We start from the raw sequence: 24510 nt of genomic DNA, 5'->3' as shown, positions 1-24510 counted from the left end.
GTTCTAGTTGCATAAATTGAATATTTTTATACCGATTGGCTAATGGGAGATTTTGGGAGGTGTAATTGATGTATTCTTTGACATAACTCCACAACCTAAGTCACTCCATAAGCTTTATAATCAACACAAAAGAAACCACCAAGACAATCTATTGTATTAAACATATGGATTGAACTGTATTTGGTTTAGTAATAGTAAAATCAAGTATTCGAAATTTTTAGGTATCCGAATTTGAGCACCCATACAGCATCAACGACAACTCAACTATCAACTACACTAACCGCCTTCACACATGTTGCTATCCATTTGTGGAAAGTTTCTGGCGCTCCCAAGTCGTCAATAGCAACCAACCCAAGCCGTTCAATGACAACCAGCCGATCCATCAACTATTCGATCAAGATCACAAACATGTGTGCGTGTGTAAGGAGGCTTAGCATCCTTTTAGCTTCGGATTCTTGCTTACTGGCTATTGCTAACTGCTAAGAAAGTAATACCCAAGAAATACTCCCATTTATACACCCTTGTGAGATTCCACCTTCTAATATGAGATAAGTTAACCTTTTTTCAAGTTTTTTATTTCAAACAACACCTTGTAAATCGATATTTAATTAACTTTAACTTCATTTTGGACACACCTTTTTAAAAACTAATCAATAATCTACTTTTAAATCCATTTAACTTATATATTGTGAGATTTGAACGGTCAGCCTTCAAACCATTACATTGGTTAGTATATGAAATTATGAACTATGGTGATACTTATTAAATATTTATTTAAAGATAATATATTATGAAAAGTGAAGACGATAAATTATGACATGGATGTAAACAGTAGATCGATCAAGACCAGGGTGTCTATTTAATCTCAAGTTTAAAAGTAAGTTTAGTAAAATAAAATAGAAAATTGCTTGTAAGTATAAGGTTACATAGATTTTAGCCGGTGTAAAAAGATTGTTTATAAAAATTGTCTTAGAACTTTTAATAACAAGGATTTGCTTTTGATGCAAACGAGTTTAATAATAAATCTAATAAATTCTCACACTAGATCTCATGATTGTTTGTTGCCATGAACAACAGATAAAATAACAATGCTACATTCATCGTTTTTGTATATTGACTCTTTAATAAACGCTTAATGTTAGTGTATTAAGTAGGAATTCTCGTATATAAAAGATTAAATGCAAGGATTGCATGCTTAAAAGCACCGTAGTCTATCATTTCAAAAAAAAGAAAATAAAAAACGATTCAATAAAACATTCGTCTCACAGTTTTTCATAAAAGAATATATTGTGCGAGTTTCCAAAAGAAAACTTACGAAAATAGTGACCCACATATATTGACAATATCGATTCCATGTTTGTACTAGGGCCATGAAAGAAACATGTTACATGGGCAGACTTAAGAGCAGCAATCAATTTTGGGACATTCAGGGGCGGACCCATATAGGTTCGATCGGGGTCCCGGGACACCGATGTTTTTTAAAAATTACTTAGAGACGGTATATTAAATTTTGTAAGGACCCCATAAAAATTAATACTTGTAACCCATACTATTAAGATTGAACTGGTACAGTAGAAAGTCCCTTGTTTTACTTGTGAGAGGTTGTAGGTTCAAGCCCCATCAAACTTCTTTTTTGTTGTTTTTTTAATATCCTAGTCTTGGTTATTCAGTTAGGGTATTTGTGCTTTTTGTTAGTTTCTCTCATATAGTCATTATCACCATGCAATATATATAATGTTAACATGGATTTTGCATATTCTTTTATTATTTACCTTGTGTATGTATATTATAATTAATCATTTATTTGTGTTAGAGTTATTTTTTCATGTTTTGGTCAATTATGTAAGACCATGTATATAGATTACGTTCATGTTTTTCGGGTATGAATTAAAAGTGTATGTTTAATCTAGTTTGTAAATTTAGATGCTTTCTACTTACTCGTTTCCAATGACACCATAGTTCCGTGTTTTATTATGTTCCTCGCCTCGACCCGACCCGAATAACGACCGACCCGAAAAATTTTGTAAACCGAAAAAATTGGGACCCCATTAACAAAAAATCCTGGGTCCGCCACTGGGGACATTCAGTAGTTCCTTTTATACAAAATAATGTAAACCTCAATTATTTGTTAGTATTTACTCCATTCTATATATTTCAAAAATTGACGAGCCCACCACGCACTGTATATTTCAATTATATCGTAATTATACTGTTAGGATTAAACGCACACACGAACTGAACACGACACGAAAGCAGTAAACGAACACGAGGATTTAACGTGGTTCGGTCTAAACTGACCCACGTCCACGGGTGGCAACTAGGTATTTCTTTATTGAGTGACCAATATTACAAGTACATAATGTTGTTTATATAGAGACTGAACTAGGGTTAGTAAATTATTATGCAAGAAATCTAAACCGGGCCGGGCTTGGGCCCGACCGCCCACACCCGTCTCCTCTTTTGACTTCATATAATAAACCGGGCCAACAAGGCCTACGAACCCAACAATCTCCCACTCGGAGGCCTTGAGTACTCTCGTCTGCACTCCTGATTGTACTTCTGTAATCTGAACATTAAACTTCTTCTAGTTGCCACCGCCTTCTCATCAATTAACCTGAAGGCCCGTTGAAGCTCCCCGGAGCTCCAACACGTCAGTCATGGCTGAAACTGCCCCTGACCCGTTCTCTGTCCCTACCGGCTCCCACTGTAACGAACTACCAGATTCTGAGAAAACCTGAGAACAAACACTCTCCATATTCAGCAAGTAATTCATTAGAGAGACTTTTACAGCTGGAATACTGGTTTTCTTAATCCACTGTCGACCTGGAACTGTAACTGAAACACGACCTGTGCTCCCACTGTCACGATGTCCCCCAACTGATTTAACCTTCCTAGCTCGTTCATCCTGAATCTTCACTTTGGCTCTGGGTTTGTTACTTGCAAAACGAACCTTCTTCTGCCCACGAGATTCTGTGAACCGGATTTTGTCTTTCACCAAAACTGGATCCACTCCTTTCGATGACATATCGACCATATACAACGAACCCATTTTCTTGCCACGAGCAACAACGAGATTCCCTTTGACTACTTTCCACTGCCCATTCCCGAACTTAACATCGTGCCCTTGGTCATCCAACTGCCCAACTGATATCAAACGTTTCTTCAAACTTGGAATAACCCTCACGTCTTTCAAAGTCCAAGAAGTACCGGCTGAAGTTATCAAATCAACGTCTCCCATACCCGTAACCTCTAAAATATCATCATTCGCTAGTCGAACCTTTCCAAAATCCCCAAATTTAAGATTCTTCATCGTTTCACTACAGTGAGTGGCATGAAACGATGCACCAGAATCCATCACCCAAGCATCAACGCTACTCTCAACACTACAAACCAAAGCCTTTACCCACAAAATTCACTCTCTTCTTCTGCTCAAATAATTACCGAAATCAAATCGGAACTCCTCAACCTTCTTCTTCTAAACTAACACCCTGACCATACTATCACAACAAGTTCTAATCTTCTTTGGTCAGTGATTGAACTGCCGAAAACGAACTGATCGACGGCGTGAATAACTACGGTGGTTACTGGTGGTGTATGGCGGTGGACTGAACCCTAGTCGCGATCGTCGGGCTGGGTTTAGTGGCGGCGAAACAGCGGCGACGTATACCCTAACGACAATCGAAAAAACCGTAGGCGGCGGCGGAACCCTAGCGCAGTAGGGTGGCGGCGGCTGGATGGTTTGGCGGCGACTCGGCTGGTTCAACGTGTTCTTCGCGTGATCTGAACCTGGCTCTGATACCACTTGTTAGGATTAAACGCACACACGAACTGAACACGACACGAAAGCAGTAAACGAACACGAGGATTTAACGTGGTTCGGTCTAAACTGACCTACGTCCACGGGTGGCAACTAGGTATATCTTTATTGAATGACCGAATATTACAAGTACATAATGTTGTTTATATAGAGACTGAACTAGGGTTAGTAAATTATTATGCAAGAAATCTAAACCGGGCCGGGCTTGGGCCCGACCGCCCACACCCGTTTCCTCTTTTGACTTCATATAATAAACCGGGCCAACAAGGCCTACGAACCCAACATATACCTTTGATGTCACACACCACCATGTTTCGTTATAAATGTATAAGTTTCCAAATTTTCATTAACATAGTGGTAATGTGCAATTTATTAAATTTATTTACAAGGATTTGGATGGAAAAAAAACAGTGTATTACTTTTTAAGTTCTATTTAATTTAATTTATGGATTTGGTTTCGTTCTTGAACTCTTGAAGCGTTGTTTATTTTATTATTTAAAATTTTGAAATTACAAAATACATTTGTAATTCGAGGCCAAGGAGTTTTCTGATAAAGGTAACTCGAAAAATAAACCATTAAAATGAATATACAAACTTTTATTTTAATAGCATTATTTTAAATGAAAATTCAAAACGTTACCTATCTAATACAACTCCCAAGTCTGGTATACGAATAGTCGAATAGTATTTATATATAAATATAAAATACGATCTTGTCTAGATTATATATCATTTACGAGTCAATATCCCTTTTAAGCTTTGTTTAGGGACAACTTATTGATGTTGATCCTACATGAGTCATATTTTTGTTAGGATTAAACGCACACACGAAACCGAACACGACACGAAAGCAATAAACGAACACGAGGATTTAACGTGGTTCGGTCTAAACTGACCTACGTCCACGGGCGGCAACTAGGTATTTCTTTATTGAGTGACCAATATTACAAGTACATAATGTTGTTTATATAGAGACTGAACTAGGGTTAGTAAATTATTATGCAAGAAATCTAAACCGGGCCGGGCTTGGGCCCGATCGCCCACACCCGTCTCCTCTTTTGACTTCATATAATAAACCGGGCCAACAAGGCCTACGAACCCAACAATCTCCCACTCGGAGGCCTTGAGTACTCTCGTCTGCACTCCTGATTGTACTTCTGTAATCTAAACATTAAACTTCTTCTAGTTGCCACCGCCTTCTCATCAATTAACCTGAAGGCCCGTTGAAGCTCCCCGGAGCTCCAACACGTCAGTCATGGCTGAAACTGCCCCTGACCCGTTCTCTGTCCCTACCGGCTCCCACTGTAACGAACTACCAGATTCTGAGAAAACCTGAGAACAAACACTCTCCATATTCAGCAAGTAATTCATTAGAGAGACTTTTACAGCTGGAATACTGGTTTTCTTAATCCACTGTCGACCTGGAACTGTAACTGAAACACGACCTGTGCTCCCACTGTCACGATGTCCCCCAACTGATTTAACCTTCCTAGCTTGTTCATCCTGAATCTTCACTTTGGCTCTGGGTTTGTTACTTGCAAAACGAACCTTCTTCTGCCCACGAGATTCTGTGAACCGGATTTTGTCTTTCACCAAAACTGGATCCACTCCTTTCGGTGACATATCGACCATATACAACGAACCCATTTTCTTGCCACGAGCAACCACAAGATTCCCTTTAACTACTTTCCACTGCCCATTCCCGAACTTAACATCGTGCCCTTGGTCATCCAACTGCCCAACTGAAATCAAACGTTTCTTCAAACTTGGAATAACCCTCACGTCTTTCAAAGTCCAAGAAGTACCGGCTGAAGTTATCAAATCAACGTCTCCCATACCCGTAACCTCTAAAATATCATCATTCGCTAGTCGAACCTTTCCAAAATCCCCAAATTTAAGATTCTTCATCGTTTCACTACAATGAGTGGCATGAAACGATGCACCAGAATCCATCACCCAAGCATCAACGCTACTCTCAACACTACAAACCAAAGCCTCATCACTACTGACCCCGTCATCTGTGTCGTCTTCTGTAACGTTCACCTCTTTCTTACCATTCGGACACTGATTCCTGAAGTGTCCTTTCTCTTTACAACCCCAATATTCAATATCCTTACGAGTCTTAGACTGACTCCTCTTCCTGCTCCCACTGCCTCGCTGTTTTCCCCTACCTCTACCTTCTGTGACTAGCATATTGCCTGATGATTCACCTGAACTTCTGCGTCTTGAATCTTCTCCCAGAATCAGATCTCGAATCCCATCGAAAGTAATATTTGTAGACGAACTACAAACTGCAGTCACTGTTTGCGACCAACTGTCGGGCAAAGAGGATAATAACAAGAGGCCTTGAACTTCATCATCAAACTTAATGTCAACTGACACTAAGCGGGACAAGATCGAATTAAGATTATTGATATGAGTTGTAACTGACCCACCCTCTTTCATTCTTGTTGTCACTAGCTCTCGGATAAGATAGACTTTATTCGCTGCCGAAGACTTTTCATACATGTTGGATAGCGCCTCCATCATACCACGTGCTGTGGTTTCTTTCATGATGTTCAACGCCACATCTTCCGACAACGACAGAGTAATACAAGCCCTAGCTTTCTTGTCTAACTTCTTCCAATCTGCTTCTGACAACTTTTCTGGTTTTTCATCCTCAAACACTACATCCAAGTCTTTCTGACAAAGTAGTGCCTTAATCTGCACCTTCCACCAACCGAACTTCTGTCCGTCAAACTTCTGTATCGAAACCTTTCCGTCTTCTGCCATAACAATGACTAAAACGAAAAACTGGATAAAAACAGAGATAGACACAGCAACACGAGACTGAACTTAACGACTGTTCTACTGAACTCTGTTAAAAAATCAACCTATTTTAAACATGCAGCGGAATAACGAACTGTAAATCAGAAACCGAAACTTTAAACTGAAACGATAAACCTGACAAACGCGGTTGGCACTGGTTTTGGTTTCTTTAACGCTTCTTCTAATTGACAACGGTTCTTCAACTAAAACAGGATCTTGATTGAACTGTTATTGGCTCGTTCTTTGCAACTACGATCTTGACCCAAATAATTTCTTAATCCTACCAAAAAAATATTGAACTTGGGCAACAGCCTAAGTCACGGACCAATAGCAAACCAAAAAATAGACCACTGTTAATTTGCTAGGCCCATGTGGGATCTGGTCCAAAGAAACATAAAATATCTCGGTCTCCAACCTACTTGGAAATCACACTCCAAGTCAAAACAAACCTATCTTCACGGGACGGCGCATACGATGAGATACCAATGGTGATGCTCTGATTAATAGCTTTCAACAAAATAAAAGAACATCAAACTAACCATTGATCGTTGGCGACAACAATTCTAGCGATGGCGGAAACTGCCAACCGTTGGTTACTGGTGGTGTATGGCGGTGGACTGAACCCTAGTCGCGATCGTCGGGCTGGGTTTAGTGGCGGCGAAACAGCGGCGGCGTAAACCCTAACGACAATCGGAGAACCGTAGCGGCGGCGGAACCCTAGCGCAGTAGGGTGGCGGCGGCTGGATGGTTTGGTGGCGACTTGGCTGGTTCAACGTGTTCTTCGCGTGATCCAAACCTAAGCTCTGATACCACTTGTTAGGATTAAACGCACACACGAAACCGAACACGACACGAAAGCAATAAACGAACACGAGGATTTAACGTGGTTCGGTCTAAACTGACCTACGTCCACGGGCGGCAACTAGGTATTTCTTTATTGAGTGACCGAATATTACAAGTACATAATGTTGTTTATATAGAGACTGAACTAGGGTTAGTAAATTATTATGCAAGAAATCTAAACCGGGCCGGGCTTGAGCCCGACCGCCCACACCCGTCTCCTCTTTTGACTTCATATAATAAACCGGGCCAACAAGGCCTACGAACCCAACAATTTTCATGTTGTAAATTAAAAACCAGATTTAATGTTAAAGGAGAAACAAGGAGTAAACTCACAATATTTTCAAAATTAGAAAACAACAAGGTCGTGTACTCATTTACCCAGCTCATCTCACCAAAAGTTTAATGAAAAATGGTGTCATTGACATCTCGCAACTATGACAACATGATGATGCTAATGAGGCGGCTCATGCTCATACTACTCGGCTACTTCTACTGCTGGACAATTGGTCGATTGTTGTTGTGCCTATCATGTTGCATGGTGCTACGGAGGCGGCCAAATCACTTTAGCATGAGCCGACTCATGATTCAATATCTCTAGTCCTTCTCCGCCCAAAGATCTGGACATCACCACCAAACAAACTCGGACTCAAACGTGGCCATTTTGCCTACATGGCATCCGACTCCATCTGTTTGTCCTCTTAAGAATTTATTTGTTGTTTCAATAGTTTAATAATTGTAAAAGAAACTTCATAATATGCACCTTACAGAATCTGAACCTTTATTCATTGGGGACTCATAATGCTAGTTTGTATGTACTCATTCTCAGAATGCTAGAATTAAAACGGTTGATACACTTAGCAGGTTAGTTGGCACGGTCTAAAATCTAAATATGTTTTTAGTTATAAAATCAAACTTGAAAGCAACAAACTTAATATTTCAAAATATCATTTTCTATGATGCATGAATCAAATGAAGACCGTGATTTGAATTGAACCGAACACCCTCATTAAGTATTACGAAATAGGGATGAGATGAATACAATATAAAATTTAAAGTAGAAACCAAGTGGCGAATACCATACGGATTTTTTAATCAGTTTGGTACTATTGCCATTAAAAATACCAAAACGAAATGGCATCGATACAAAAAAAAACATGACAAACGAATATTGGCATCGGTACTGATCATTATGTTCGACTATACAAATACAATATCGATACTCGGTATACAATTGCTCATTCTTATTGAGAAACCATTATGTTTTATAGAGTGATCTTCCATTTCTGTCCAAATGGTTCGATCACTTTTGTCATTTTCGTTCAAGAATGTTTTTTTTTGTCCGTTTTCGTCCTCATGGTTTCAAAATATTGTTATTTTGGTCCAACTCAATAACACTTTAATTTTATGTTTAAACAACCTAGAGGGAAATGACAAAAGTGGGAAAAAAAGAATTATGTAGGAACCTTAACTATACTTGCACAAATGTTTTTTCTACATTCTTTTCACTTGTTATGTATAGATTTTAAAAATATGCATTTTACATGCTAGCTATATATAGGATGGTCTTAGCTAAAATTGAACAATTCAAATTTAAAATAACTTTATCAATGATTACAACATTCTTCCTATTTTGCTTTTCTTAAAGGTGATTCTTAATTTACATGAAGTTAGCATTTGTCCAACCCAAAAATATTTCAGTGTCCTTTTGAGATAGGAATATTATAATCAAAACTTAGCATAAACAATTGGCCATTTGAGACACTTTAGAGATTAGGAGCTATCTGCTAGGTGGATGTCACCTATAGAGATTTGTGGGTCCCACGTATCAAGTCTTTCTTTCCCACCAATATCACACATTATATCAGCATTATGTGATGTTTATAACATGAATAATAATCTATGAGGTAATATTATTATATAAAAAGAAAATTGGAAAAGGTACCACCAACACATATTCATAATTGTCATCTCATGGTTCAACCCCACACCCTTCTTTGCACTTTCTTCTTTGCTAGGAGGAATTATGTCTTTCACACCATAGTGAATGAATCATTATGGGATATTCACTTTTTCCATTTTTTCTATTTATTGTTAACTCATAATAAATTAACTATTTTCCAATGAAATGCTGTTTGTGTTTGGCCTTTCTAGATGTTCAAAGTTCTAAGTATCCGTGATATACGATAAAAATGATGTATGAAGCAAATTATATATAGAACAATTAGCAAAGAGATTGTTGGTTGTGATAGAAGTTATACCATATGCTTAGTTAATATATTTTTATTATTGTTTTAAATCTTTTTTAGTCTTAACCCTATGTTTTTCATCGTTTCATTTTAAATCCTAACATTTAACCCATATACTTTTTATAATTGCTGCAACGTACGTTTTTGATTCAACGTTAATTTTTACATATGTTTTTCCACATTTAACAGTCCCGTTGCAACACAAGAGTCCTGAGTTAACTTAGATTTTCTTTTATATATTTTACGTTCTGGTCTAGATTGTGCGCGTTAACACGCCGCAACAGGCGTATGTGGTTGAACATTTTTACCTATACTTTTCGTTCAGTATACCGCCCCCTGCAATGCCCCTTCAGCACACGAGTTCGATACTTTCCAATGATGTTACAGATAAGTGGCAACCATTATAATCGTCATTTGTTGGATTCTTTCACGAAAAGTTGCAACATATTATAAGTATGATGGTTCGATCCTTTTGTAAAAGATATCATTTGGTTTGTTTTAGATACGTAATTACAACATTATGTTTACGAAAATAATTTTTGTTTTCAAATGAGGTTCACGAAAATAATTTCTGCTAATGAGGTTCATATTATGTTCCTTTCTGTCTTATCAGATTATTTACATGATTCAGAAAGCTAATCGGGAATTAACATACTTTACAAATTTTGCTTTCAAATGAGGTTCATAGTTTGATTATGGCCGCATCTCTATCATTAATTATTTATGGTAACAACTTTGAAAAGGGATACCGAATTTCTGATACTACTGAATATATATATATATATATAGCTTATAAGTTTTCATCACACATTAAACCTTGGCTGAGTATTTAATTGACTTGCAAACTCACTTGCTTTAGGAATGGACATACCTTTAGACATCATACTTTGGGATGCATTAATATAATAATATACCAGCTTGAGCAATTGTGAGATGATGACTATGCCAATCCAATGATCTAACTAATGATCATTATAAATGGGTTATCAATAACCTCATCATCTAAGTTTTAAGACTTTAAATATCTCCTTTGCTTTAGTTAAAAACAGTTTTTAGTTATATCAAATGTTAAAAAAAGAATAGCTTTAAGTTCTTGTTACCTTTGATCAATACTACTGCAACGTCCAGTCTTATACATCTCGATAATGTTAGTGTTATTAAGTCATATTAGTTAATGAAGATTAACATAAAACTGAAAGGGCGTCCAGTTTAAATATCGATCTGAGTTAGGAGGTGTTAGATGCATGCTTGATCGAGACAAATTGAATACCTGACACCAACGAGCCTCGAGGATTTCATTAGGGTCACGACCATGTGAAAATACGTTTTCATACTTTAAAACCTCTAAAAATTGCTATTGGTCTAGTTAGTGGCACGACCACGGTTGAACTTGAACAATAGAAACTAATCATAGTAGAAACTGTTCATCAGTACAAACTAGCCTATCTATAGGAATTGTCTATTAAGTGATTAGCAACGACTAATTGATCAACAATTATGGTATGCCCTAATTGTTAACAAAAATAGGGTGATCAACAACTGAATGGTTACAAATAACTTGATTACTACTAACTTCTAAGGTAATTTGTAAGTGGAGAATATATAAAACGTAACGCCTTTTCAAACAAGCAATTACATTTATCTCAAAATCTTTTAGGCTATGTGTAGTGAAGGAGCTACAAAATGGAGCGTTTTGTGGCATCTGACGTCCAGTCAGCAAATAATGGATTTTTGTTTTAGGGTGTAGTGGTGTTGTAGGCAAATATATACATACACACACACACATATATATATATCACACACACACAAGATTATAATAATAATATAAAACAAACACACTAGGCGACATCCAGTTCTCGCCCCCCCCCCACCCCCACCCCACACACACACACATTGCGCCTCATTTGTAGCTTGGGGGCGGTGTTATCGCCCCAAAACTATGTTTATCGCCCCTCATTTCGCCCCATTACATATACCTTTATTGTAACATGCTTCATCTTTGACCAAACCACTAAATCTTCTTGTATTTGTTATCCCAATTTTCTTGTGTTTTCGTACGGTTTCTCTCTTGGTCGATATTAATACACACACTAACACTTAAAATCTAAATTTGTGTAAAAAATGGAGATTCCTTCACGTTACCCCAAATGAAGAAAAATGCATCTAAGACATCTTTGACTTTTTTATTTTATTATTTTCTTATCTAGACTTATTCATTTAACTTGGTACTTTTCAGTTTTCACCTCTTTTATTTTATAATATTCCATATAATAAATTTAGACACTTTACAAATATCCACTTGTTTGTTACATAACATTTGACACCTTTGTATATATCATTAAGAATTGATCGTTGTCATATGTGTTGGATAAATTACATTCTATATGTTTATACATGAAAGCATATAGATTACTTACATATTAAATTATTGCTATACTATGAATATGAATGTATAAACTTAGTGAAACCGCTTGATTATGTTAAAGCTCACGTTGATCAGCTTGGTGGATTTCCCTAAGTAAAATTTTAGGTTGCCTACATTTATCATGCGAGAAATGGGTTATGCACAATGTTTTAAAAATTGATATTTTATTTATACCGGATTAGGCTAAAAATGGTACAACCGGTTGAATCAGATTATATCGAAAGGTTCAACCGGTTAAATAGTTTACCTTTCCTATAAATGCAACTCCAACTCCAAAAATAACCCAAAGGTAAACAATTTCATAACAAAAATAATCCAAAAGTTAATTTATATTAAGAAAATAATACAAAAACACTCAATTTTAAAAAAATAGTCATAAAGTTTACACGTTTGAATGTTAATCGTTTAGTTAAAATTAATTTTGAAAAAATATGGGTCGCAAATATAAAAATTTTCCCTTACTTAAAACCGTTTTACCGGTAAAACCGATATTTTAGAAAAAAAACCGCCAATACGATGTTCTAGCAAACCGGCAAAAAAATAAAACAGGCTCAAAATACCGGTCTGCTGTGTGAAATCCGGTTTAACCGGCCGGTTTGAACCGGTTTTTAAAACACTGGATTTATGCATGCTTTGTAAAGCATAATGTAGTAACAAATTAAAACCATTAAGCTTGTGATTAACTAATAAGTGCAAACGTTGGTGTGAATTCTCCAGTAAACAGGACTTCTTACCAACTACTCCGGTTTTTTTTCTTTTTTACTTTGAAAAAAGGAAAATAACACGGGATTAACCAACATTAAAAAAGAAAACTTACTTTCAAGCTGAGTTATTAATAGCTTGATGTTGATATATAATATTAGTTATATAAAATTAACAATTCAAAAAGGAATTTTCTTGAATGCACTGAATAGCTTAAGAAGATTAGTACGTATTAGTATACATTAAAAAAAAAAAAACAGTAGTGTAATCTAGTTTGTTCTGTACTGTTATAGTATTGGTTTAACATTATCATCAGAGATACTATTATCATCAGAGATGCTATTGCCAATCTAACTTTACTTGTCATAGACTAAATTTAAATAATAACAGTTTATCCAATGTAAATGTTTTATGAGAAATAGACCAACATGTCCACTTTTACATTGTCAATCCCCAAGATGTCGTCCATATAAATCTGATAAGGTTTTAAAAAATATTCATGAAAAACCGCCCATACCACCAAGTTTTTTTAAACAAATCACGAACAGCCACATGTAATAAAACCGTGAATTTTTTGTCCAATAAAAAATCGTCCGCTGCCAAGATTCACAATATCTCTAACACATATGTTCCCGCTGACTTTCAAAGAGCCGCCTAATTTATAAAAATTCCATCGGCTAACACTTTTTCCGGAAGTCACCTGTTTTTTTAGTTTTCCAAATCCCAATTCGTTCTATGTAAGATTGTATCTTTTTAGTTTACTTTGGTGTTTAATCTCTAATGTATTTGTATTCTTTAATCTTCAATGAAATATGCCATTAGGTAATTGTTGGGAATTTAAAACATAAGTTGTAAATTAAATATTAATAATGAAAAATACAAGGCGACTTAGGTTCTTAGGAGAGTTAAAAAGATAAGTTGTTGGCTTGGAAAACTAAGAAAAATAAAACACCATGCATGGAAAAAGTGCTAGCAGGCAGGATTTTATAAACCAGGCGTCTCTTGCAATCTTGACGGGAACATCTGTGTCAGAGGTACTGAATTTTGGCGGCAAGAGGTTCTTTATTGGACATGAATAAGCTTTATTACACGTGGCTGTCCGTGATTGGTTTGAAAAAGAACTTGGCGGTCTGTGCGAGTTTTCATAGTAACCTTACATATTTATACGGACATTTTGAGGATTGGCCCAATGTAAAAGTGTACATTTTAGTCTTCTTCTCATGTTTTATTCACCAAAAATTTAAAGAAAACCGTAAAATAAACATTCTTGATTAATTTGTACACAATCTCGTAATAAACCTGCTTAAAACTTTTATATATAAATTCCTGAGAAGCATATAACGTTTACATCTTCAAAAAAAATAATATAATGAGTATTTATAATTTTGTCACCGTCGTAGTAAAACACTATTATGGCATTTGACTGCATGCAATACTTTCCTTGTTTTCTACACTACATGCATGTTTGTGCCAATTCGATACCTTTTTCCTGTTCCAGTCAACACTTTTGTGACAAAAATAAATACATACATTTATCATCATTCACATGGCCCCTAATATTCTCCACTGAAAGAACAGTAGTGATGGCAAAGCCGTCACAAAAACTTTTATTTCCGTCGCTAATGCTCATCATGACTGGTTTGACATGAAATGAAAGTATTATTGCACCAACAACAAATCTTCATGTTCAATATTTGAAGGATGTTCAATGATTATGCCCAACGTTAATTTCTTGTAGTCTTTATTGGCTTTATACTGATCAGAAAACATATTGTTATACTTTGATGATAATGTGATTTAGTGACAGTATTATGATTTATGTTGTCCAAACATGATACTTGATAAAAGTAATTAATAAATAAAATTTGGACATAAATGTCATTACATAATTGTGTAAATTGTGTAGATGTTTTGTTTTATTAATTTACTAGTTTGAGACCCGTGTATTACACGAGTAGTTTTTGAAAATACAATATTTAATAAATAATCAGTATACAAGAAACAATAAACCCGTTAAACACTATTAATACAATCGTTGTAGAATAGTCTTTAAAACAATTTTAAGGAAAAAGATAATTATGAGTATCAAATGTTTGAAAAAAAAATAGGAAGTAAATATTAAATTAACAAATTTTGAAGCATAGATTTTAAGAATGTTAACTATTAGTTTAGTATTATAATTTGTTAAAAATGATAGGGTTTAATGTATGAGTGACAAAACTTGTAGGCTATTATTAGAGAGTATATATTGAACTCGTTGAACAAAATATAATATACTTGTACCAAAATATAATATATATATATATACTTGTGCCTAAGGTTATACAACATGGATAGGGGTGCAAATGAGCCGAGCTGCTCACGAGCTACTCGAGATCGGCTCGTTAAAAAGCTCGTTTGAGCCGAACTTTATCGAGCCCGAGCCCGAGCCCGAGCTCAAGCCTAAATATAAGCTCGTTTAATAAACGAGCCCGAGCCCGAGCTTTAGTTATCGAGCTCGAGCCAGCTCGTGAGCCTAAACGAGCCTGCCATTTGTATATTTTTTAAAATATATATTTAATAATTATTAATTAATAAATATAATGTTATGAAAAAATAAATAAAAATAACTGAATAATATATATTCTTTTATATATAAAATTATAATAGAAAAAAATATATAAAATAATTATAATTATATAAAAAAAATTAATAAATAGTAAACGAGCCGAGCCCGAGCCGAGCTCGAGCTTCAAAATCCATTCATGAGCCGAGCTCGAGCTTTAAAAATAGAGCTCGAAACGAGCCTGCCATTTATATATTTTTTAAAAATATATATTTAATAATTATTAATTAATAAATATAATGTTATGAAAAAATAAATAAAAATAACTGAATAATATATATTCTTTTATATATAAAATTATAATAGAAAAAAAATATATAAAATAATTATAATTATATAAAAAAATAATTAATAAAGAGTAAACGAGCCGAGCCCGAGCTTCAAAATCCATTCATGAGCCGAGCTCGAGCTTTAAAAATAGAGCTCGAAATGAGCCGAGCTCGAGCTCTGTGCAAGTTAAACGAGCCGAGCTTGAGCCTAGTTGAGCTCGGGCTCGGCTAGGCTCGTTTACACCCCTAAACATGGACATCACATTGTCGCTAAATCTGTCACGGTGACAGCGGCGTCGGCGGCATACACCGCCCCTCCTCATTTTGGCGCTAAACCTTTGCCATTCGTGGGGATCTTCATGCAACTCACTGTTCGGTTGAACGAATGATGTATTTTTATTTAAAAAAAGGGCGGAGTCAGAATGAATGTGTTTCATGGGTTGAGTAAAATGGGGTGAAGGGGATTTAGTGCGATCGTATTGTTTGCGTGACACATAGTGATGGAAGGTTAGCCAGGAGTGGTGTATCCTACGTATTCTAAGGCATATAATCATAGTGGTAGTGTGAGAGAAGGTATAACTGCTACGTACGTAACTGTTTTTTGCATCACATTCAAAGTTTACATGCAACTGAATGTCTGAATTATACAGTTCTCATAATTTTTAACATATTATTGGTTTCGAAATAAACATCCGTTTTCAGTTTACTTAAACCAAATGAAAAATGGCCCGGTTTGAATATTACATTCACAATTAACTTAATCATGAAATCTAAACGGATGTCAAAAGTTGTTAGAGAGAATTCTTTTAACAAAAACACAAAGATTATGTTAGTGTTATCTTAAGGTACTTGCCCTTTTGATAACATATTTTGCTCCTTTAGGCTTTATGTACTATAGCGAAGACACCAGTTTATTTGAGAGCGGACTTTTTAGACAAATGACTGGAGACCACTTTACAAACAAGTTAATGGGCCGTATAGCACGGACCAAAAAGAGCAAGGCCTATTGCAACTTGTCAAGTGTCGTTTATTAGTTAGCCTCCCTTTCCAGACTAATTAAAACAAAAGCTACACATGCCTAGAGGGGCACAAAAAAAAAAAAAAAAACCGAATTCGGAACCAGACCCCCAAAAAAAAAAACCCCGACCCTACCCGGGTCGGGGTTTGGTTTTTCTATACTCGGGTTTTTAATACCCGAACCCGTACCCGACCCTACCCGTAGGGTACGAATATGGTATGCATATTAGTACCAAAACCCGTACCTGAACCGGACCCAATTTGTACCCGGTAATACTTGAAAACCAGAACCGGCTCCATACCCGGAACCGGGTTTTCTAATACGCGAAACCGGGTTGTTCAAATACCCGATCTATACCCGAAATTACTCGAAAAATAACAGGAAAATACCCGAAAAATACCCCTAAAAAGTTTCAATCTATGCCCGAAAAACCCGAAAATATGGTTTTTCAATACCCGGAAATAGGGTATTCAAATACCCGGTTTTGGAATACCCTGTTCTATACCCGACCCGAACCCGCTACATAGGGTATGGCTTTTCAAGCCAATACCCGGACCTGACCCGGGTATTTCTAATACCCGATTTTCCAATAACCGATCATACCCGAACCCGATTCTATACCCGAACTCGGGTTTTTCTAATACCCGATTTGTGCACCTCTACCTCTTAACACATTGAACACTTAGGACTGTACAGGCTTTTATGAATGGGCCTAGAAGCCCAATAACAGAGACAGCCTCTAAACACGTTGACCAACCCGATCTACTCCCAAACAAAACATCACAAAACCAAAACCCAGGAACCAACCAGTAAAATTCATTTTAATTTTACTAATTACTTTTTTTACTAATTACTAAACCCCAAATATAGTAACCTTTAAATTAAAAAAACAACTAAAAAATAAAACAAAACCCCCAAAATTGAACTGCCTTATTGGTCTCACAGATGAAAAACAATAGAAAGAAATTGGTTGATTTGATTCTATTCTATTCTATTCTATTCTATCTCATCCAATCTATCAACTTACGAATCCAAGAAAAAACATAACGTGTTTGTGCTCTATAATTTATACACAACCAAAGAAAAAAGAAAAATTATAAAAATCTTTAATACAAGAAACAAATATGAAAAGATTAATCGGATCAAATGGTATACTCCAACTATTCTTGATCTTCCTTCTCTGTTCCTTTGGAATTGTAATAATAATAATAATAATAATAATAATAATAATAATAATAATAATATCACATCACCACAATATTATTATTTTCTTCTCTCTTCAATATTATTATTATATCCCAACCAAAATCTCATCTGGGTATTCTTTGTTTTTCACCAAGGCTGAATCTTTATGTTGTTTTTCATCTTGGAACCCTAGTTCTTGTTTTGGGTGTTATTATTTTCTTGATAATTTTTTAGGGTTTCGTTCAAGTTTCGATTTTTAACTGGTTTTTGGATATGGGTTCGGAAGGAGACAACAATCGGAACCCTAATGATGATAATATGGCTCAATCTGATGGATCCAAGAAGCCTAAAAGGCATATGAAGACTCCTCATCAACTGGATATACTTGAAAGAACCTATGCTTGTATGTGTCTCAATCTTTCTAATAATAATATTTTAGTTTTTGATTAAATTTGTTGGATGAGTTTGCTAATTGGTAGATTAAGTTGTGATTTTATAGATTATTGTTCATGTTGTTGATATGATTTAGGTTAAGTAAAGATTAGCTATTTGTTGATTGGTAGATTAAGTTTAGTTTTAATGAGATTGTTGTAAGATTATTGTTTATGTTATGGATGATTAATTTTGTTTTGCAGCGGATATGTATCCGTCGGAGGCCGTAAGGGCCGAGTTGTCGCAGTCGTTAGGGTTAACTGACCGACAACTGCAAATGTGGTTTTGTCATCGTCGGTTAAAGGATAAGAGAGAAGAGACTGTGAAAAAGATAGTTGGGGAACAGATGGAGGCGTTAAAATCTTCTAAACAGGAATTAGTTGTTGCTGACCATAGTTCACGGTCTAGGTCGCATCATGAGTCAGGGTCAGGTTCGGAGTCGGACTCGGATTCTAGCCAGTTGAATGAACAGTTGGCGCGTAGCAAGTCGTATGAGCTGACTCAGACGACGGTGAGAAGACTGATTGAGTACGTGGAGGCTAAGTTAGGTGGATCGTTGAGGGAAGATGGACCGACTCTTGGAATTGAGTTTGACGAACCGCCATTGGGTGCATTTGGGATAACGAAAGGTAACGTAAAACATAAACCGTATGGTGCGGATCCTCAGTTACATGACACACCTGTTGGTTACCCGAGTGACCAAAAATTACTTGTTCAAAATGGTCAACCGCCACCACCTTATGTGGGGCCGGGACAGTTAAAGGGTGTTGCTTCACCTAGAAATGATAATGACTTCATTGAACCTAATGAAGAAGTTATGCAAATGTGGAGAAAACGCAAGGTATACTTATGAATCGTTGATAATATTTTGTTTATTGAAATATGTAGCATTTTGTTTTAAAGTTGTTTTTTTCTTGCAGAGTGAAGATGTTGGAAGAGATGGTCAATCCGAAAAGAGGATGAAGTTAGAGCTTGAGAAGAAAGATTTGTTGAGAAAAAAGGTATAAATTCTATATAACATAGAGGAAAATAGAGAAACGCGACAAGAAACACCTCCACAATGATATAGAAAAGTTTATAGAAAACTAAAGTACACCTCTATATTTAGAGGCTCATGTTCAACTCTCTATATTTTGTTGCGAGTGTATTAAAAAGAGGAAAATTAATAAAATAAGTGTTTGTGAGTAGGATAGAGATAGAGATATAGAGTTGGATGTGCGAGGTTTTTGAAAAGTAAACAAAATTTAAAGAAAAGTGTGTTTTTACTTAATTTTAGAGTTAGAGTTGGAGGCTTCAATGTGAATGCTTTAATAAGTTGTGTTATTGTGTTTTATATTTTTTTAGAAAGAACAAATGAAAAAAGAAATGGAGAGACAAGACCGTGAGAGACGAAAGGTAGAAGAAAGAATGATGCGGGAAAGACAAAGACAAGAAGAAAGATTTCAACGTGAAGAAAGGCGTGAAAGCGAACGAAGAGAAAAGTTATTGCAGAAGGAATCTTTAAAGGTAATGATTTACCATTTTACTCTTGTGGTTAATGTTTTGACTTGTTTAAGTATATGCTTTGACTTTTGTAAAAGGCGGAGAGAAGAAGACAACAAGAAGAGCTTCGAAGTGAAAAAGAAGCAATAAAAGTTAAAGCTGCTATTGAGAAAGCAGCAGCAAGAAAATTTGCTAAAGAATCGATGGAGTTAATTGAGGATGAACGTTTAGAATTATTGGAATTAGCCGCTTCTCGTAAAGGGTTGACTTCAATCGCTTCACTTGACTATGAAACTTTGCAAAATCTTGATTCGTTTCGAGGTAAATACCACTTTGGTTAATCTTTATTTGTAACAAGATTCATCTATTGATTTTGTAATTATTGACAACTTATATGATTTAACATTATTCCCAGATCTTTTATGTGTATTCCCACCAAATTCTGTGCAAATGAGATTAAAACGTCCGTTTTCGGTTCATCCATGGATTGACTCGGAAGAAAATGTTGGAAACCTTCTCATGGTAGGGTTTTATGTATCCTTTTTGTTTCTTGAATATGATATTTTTATCATTAGAATTTTCATATTTTATCCAAAGTTCCAAACAGTTTCTTGATTGATTTTCAATGGCATTAACAGGTTTGGAAATTTTGTATGACATTTGCGGATATTCTCGGGCTTTGGCCTTTTACTCTTGATGAGTTTGTTCAAGCTCTTCATGATTATGTTAGTTTCACATCACTCTTCGATTTCACATTTCATTTTCAATACTTTTAATGAAACTGTTTTTCTTATATATATATATATATTTTTAAATTATCAGGATTCAAGAATATTGGGAGAGATTCACATTGCTCTCCTGAAGTTGATTGTAAGAGATATTGAAGAGGCTGCAAGAACACCGTCTGGTGGGCCCGGGACTAATCAATACACGGTTGCTAATCCTGAAGGTGGTCATCCTCAGATTGTTGAAGGGGTAATTCTGTAATTTTAAATTTTATATATAAAATCCTTATATGCTTATTTATAAATGTGTATTTAATTGGTTGCAATATAGGCATATATGTGGGGCTTTGACATACGCAACTGGCTTAAGCATCTAAACCCGTTAACGTGGCCTGAAATTCTTCGACAATTTGCTCTATCTGCTGGTTTTGGACCTCAGTTGAAAAAAGACGCCAAATCATCGTGTTTGCCTGAAAATGATGAGGTGCATATTATATTCTTTTTTTTTGTTATGTAATTAGAATTATTTCAGTGTCACGTAACCACTTCCAAAATGCCAATCCAAACACTTTTAAATACATCTGGAGTAAAGTTAACTTGCGTAGCTATCTGGTTTGTGTTGGTGCAGAGTAAGGGTTGTGAGGATGTAATTGCCATGTTACGGAATGGGTCAGCTGCTGAAAATGCAGCCACTTTGATGCAAGAAAAGGGGGCCCGCCATCAAAGGAAGCCAAAATATCGTATGACTCCCGGGACAGTCAAATTTGCTGCTTATCATGTTCTTTGTCTTGAGGGAAGCAAGGGCCTAAATGTTTTAGAACTCGCCGAAAAGATTCAGGTTTTTATAATTAGATTGCAATTTTTACCTTTCTTTCGTTATAAAGATTATATTTTGACTTTTATTTTTTTATAAAGATTGTACTTTGACTTTTCTTTTGTTATAAAGATTATATTTTTTCTTCTCTTTTGCTATAAAGATTTATGACACTTCTTTTGTTATAAAGATTATTATATGCTGACTTTTCTGTTTATCATAAAGATAGTTTTTTGACTTCTATTTCTTTAACATTTGAAGAAAACAGGACTTCGTGATCTTTCAACTAGCAAGACACCAGATGCTTCGATCTCGGTTGCATTATCAAGGGACCCGGTTTTATTTAATAGAATAGCTCCTTCTACTTATTGTGTTCGGCCCGCTTACAGGAAGGACCCTGCTACTGCTGATGAAGTAATTTCACAGGCTAAAGAGAAGATACAAACATTCACAAATGGGATTTTATCTGGTGTTAACGTTGACGATGTTGAGAAAGATGAACATTTTGAATCTGAGGTTGTTGAGGGTCAAGAAATTGATGATATTGGTACTTCATCTACTATTAAAGGCGCCAACTTTTACAGTCAAGACGTTAAAACGTCCGTTTGTGAAGATGATGTTGAATTGATAACCGAATTTGAAAATGTTAGTCAAGGAAGTACTGAAATTGATGAAAGAAAATCAGAACCGTGGGTTCAAGGCCTTACAGAAGGGGAATATTCAGATCTTTGTGTTGAAGATCGTCTCAATGCTCTTGTTGCTTTAGTTGGAATCGCTAATGAAGGAAATATTATTCGTGTAGTTCTTGAGGTAAATTTAAATATAAAATTTTTAAGCTCCTTTCATAAATTATTTTTAATACCCTTTTTCGTAAAACTGTGTTACAGGATCGGTTAGATGCTGTAACGTCTATTAGAAAGCAAATGTGGACAGATGCATTACTCGATAAAAAGTGCATGAAAGATGAATTTATAACCAAATTACAAGATTCTTCTCTCGTGGAAAGCGGCCAAAGCCCGTCGATTGATAATAAAATCAATGACTGGCCTCCTCAAATGGGTCATGATAGTTCTGCGGGCCAGTCAATGAGCCAAGCTCATAACAATGGATATAATACAGCTGAAAGATCGCGGTTGCAGTTAAAAGCTTTCATTGGTCACAAAGCAGAAGAAATGTATGTGTACAGATCTTTGCCTTTGGGCGAAGATCGAAGGCATAATCGTTATTGGCAATTTGTAGCATCTAATTCTCGACATGATCCCGGGTCTGGCAGGATCTTTGTTGAGTTACAAAATGGTTCTTGGAGGCTCATCGATTCCGTAGAGGTAAGTTTGACAATTTGTATGTATGTTGTCGTTTAAATAATGAATTGAACCTCTTTTAACCATTATGGTTATGTTAAACGTAGGCGTTTGATGCTCTGTTGTTGTCATTGGACACACGTGGGGCCAGGGAATCTCATTTGCACATAATGCTGCAAAAACAGAGATGACGTTCAAGGAGAATGCTAGAATAAATTCAAATAGTATGACGTGTGCTTCAGGTTTTAATATTGAGGTTGGGAGGGACGAATTGGAGAACAGAAAAGCTATGGAACGGTATCAAGATTTCGAGAAGTGGATGTGGAAAGAATGTTTATATTCATCAAGTTTATCGGCTAAGACACATGGTAAGCAACGGTGCACCCCGCTCCAGGGAACTTGCGATTCTTGTCATGCCTCTTATTGCATGGAGAAGACTATTTGTCCTCGATGTTATCTTGAATCAGATGTTCAAGATAATAATATTCATAAAGCTAATGATCCAAATAATTGGGATATCACTGTCCCGATAAGAATCCGATTGATCAAGTCCCTATTAACGTTCTTGGAGGTAAAAAATTAATATTTTCGAATTTTTTATATTCTTATTTGTTTGTTTGTTTTTATAAACTAATTGTGTGGAAACAACACAGGCTGCTCTTCCATCTGAGGCTTTGCAATCTTCTTGGACCGAAAACAATAGGGACACTTGGGGCTCAAAGTTGCAAGGATCATTGTTATCCGCTGATCTTCTGCAGGTTAAACTCACTCAACCGCTGATAATCAACTCTATATGCGTATTAAATTAGTAGTTTTATTTCTCTTAAAATGTCCTTGATAATCATATTTGGCTGCAGGTTCTTACATGGCTCGAGAGTGTGATAAAACGGGACTATATGGCTTTGGAGTTTGAGACAACAAAGGAACTGCTTGGGACCCCGGGGTTATCAGAAATGGTTGCATCAGGCTTCGGTTCGGGTTTGGTCCCGGGTACTTCCATGGATACCTCAAACTATAGCTGCTGTGAGTTTGAGGCTTTTTGAGCTTGATAGCTCGATTATCTACTCTCCTGAACAGAAAGCCGAGCTCAACATCGTACAGGAGTCAAACGATATCACTAAGGTAATTCTTCATTTGAACATGCACATACTTGAGATGTTTTGATTATTGAGGTCAAACATGTTATAGTCAAAAAGTTAAAATAGACATGGATTCTATTATAATAGATACAAATAAGTTTAGCATAAGTAGTATTTGCGTTTGTTTTTAGTTTATTATGCAATTATTTTCGGTTTTTTTAAATAATTGATGTTAATATTATAATTTGGACATGCACATTTTGACCTTCAAAGTCAACCGATGCTAAACTGGTCTCTTAACTTGTTTCTTTACAGAGATCTCGATTAAAGTTTACATTTTTAAAGAACGTTGGGCAAGCTTTAGATACAGATCATGTCAAACCTGTAAAACCGGCGACTCGTGGTGGTGTACGGAGCCGTGGTGGTCGGAAGTTGCAGAAACGGGCTGCAGGCTCCATAACAGCCGCCAGCAGCCGATCCTACTTTAGAGACAATGTTCCAATGAGTGAAGTTATCAAACAACAAACACATGCAACGGGCCGACGAACCGTGAGAAAAAGAAGAATTGAAAATGCTCCCGAAAAAGACGAGCGTGTTAGAAACTTTATCAATGAAGAATGGTATCAAAAACCCGTTGACGATATTCAAACCGAAAATGTGAACTATCATGTCAGTGAAGAAGAAGAAGAAGAAGAAGATGCAAGTGAATCCGATGATGATGATGATGATGGTGGTGACGGAAATGAAGCCGGGTTTGAA

General features: G+C 36.0%; 1 pseudogene across 1 annotated transcript; it reads left to right on the top strand.

Moving 5' to 3' along the window:
- The first annotated feature begins 13794 nt into the window (after positions 1-13794).
- Positions 13795-24507, top strand: LOC143587383 (homeobox-DDT domain protein RLT1-like; annotated as a pseudogene). The gene is made up of 17 exons (XR_013144881.1): positions 13795-13875; positions 18153-18321; positions 18554-19191; positions 19271-19351; positions 19695-19856; positions 19931-20153; positions 20248-20354; positions 20471-20557; positions 20655-20807; positions 20889-21041; positions 21186-21395; positions 21633-22181; positions 22259-22696; positions 22780-23243; positions 23326-23430; positions 23530-23794; positions 24067-24507. The product of XR_013144881.1 is annotated as a homeobox-DDT domain protein RLT1-like (transcript).
- Positions 24508-24510: the final 3 nt, after the last annotated feature.

Source organism: Bidens hawaiensis, unplaced genomic scaffold, assembly GCF_021521415.1.
Source record: "Bidens hawaiensis isolate Kalapana, Puna unplaced genomic scaffold, B.hawaiensis_p1.1 tig00035476_1, whole genome shotgun sequence".
In the NCBI taxonomy this organism is placed as follows: Eukaryota; Viridiplantae; Streptophyta; class Magnoliopsida; order Asterales; family Asteraceae; genus Bidens; species Bidens hawaiensis.
The sequence above is the reverse complement of the archived record's forward strand: the minus strand, read 5'-3'. Positions and strand labels throughout refer to the sequence as shown.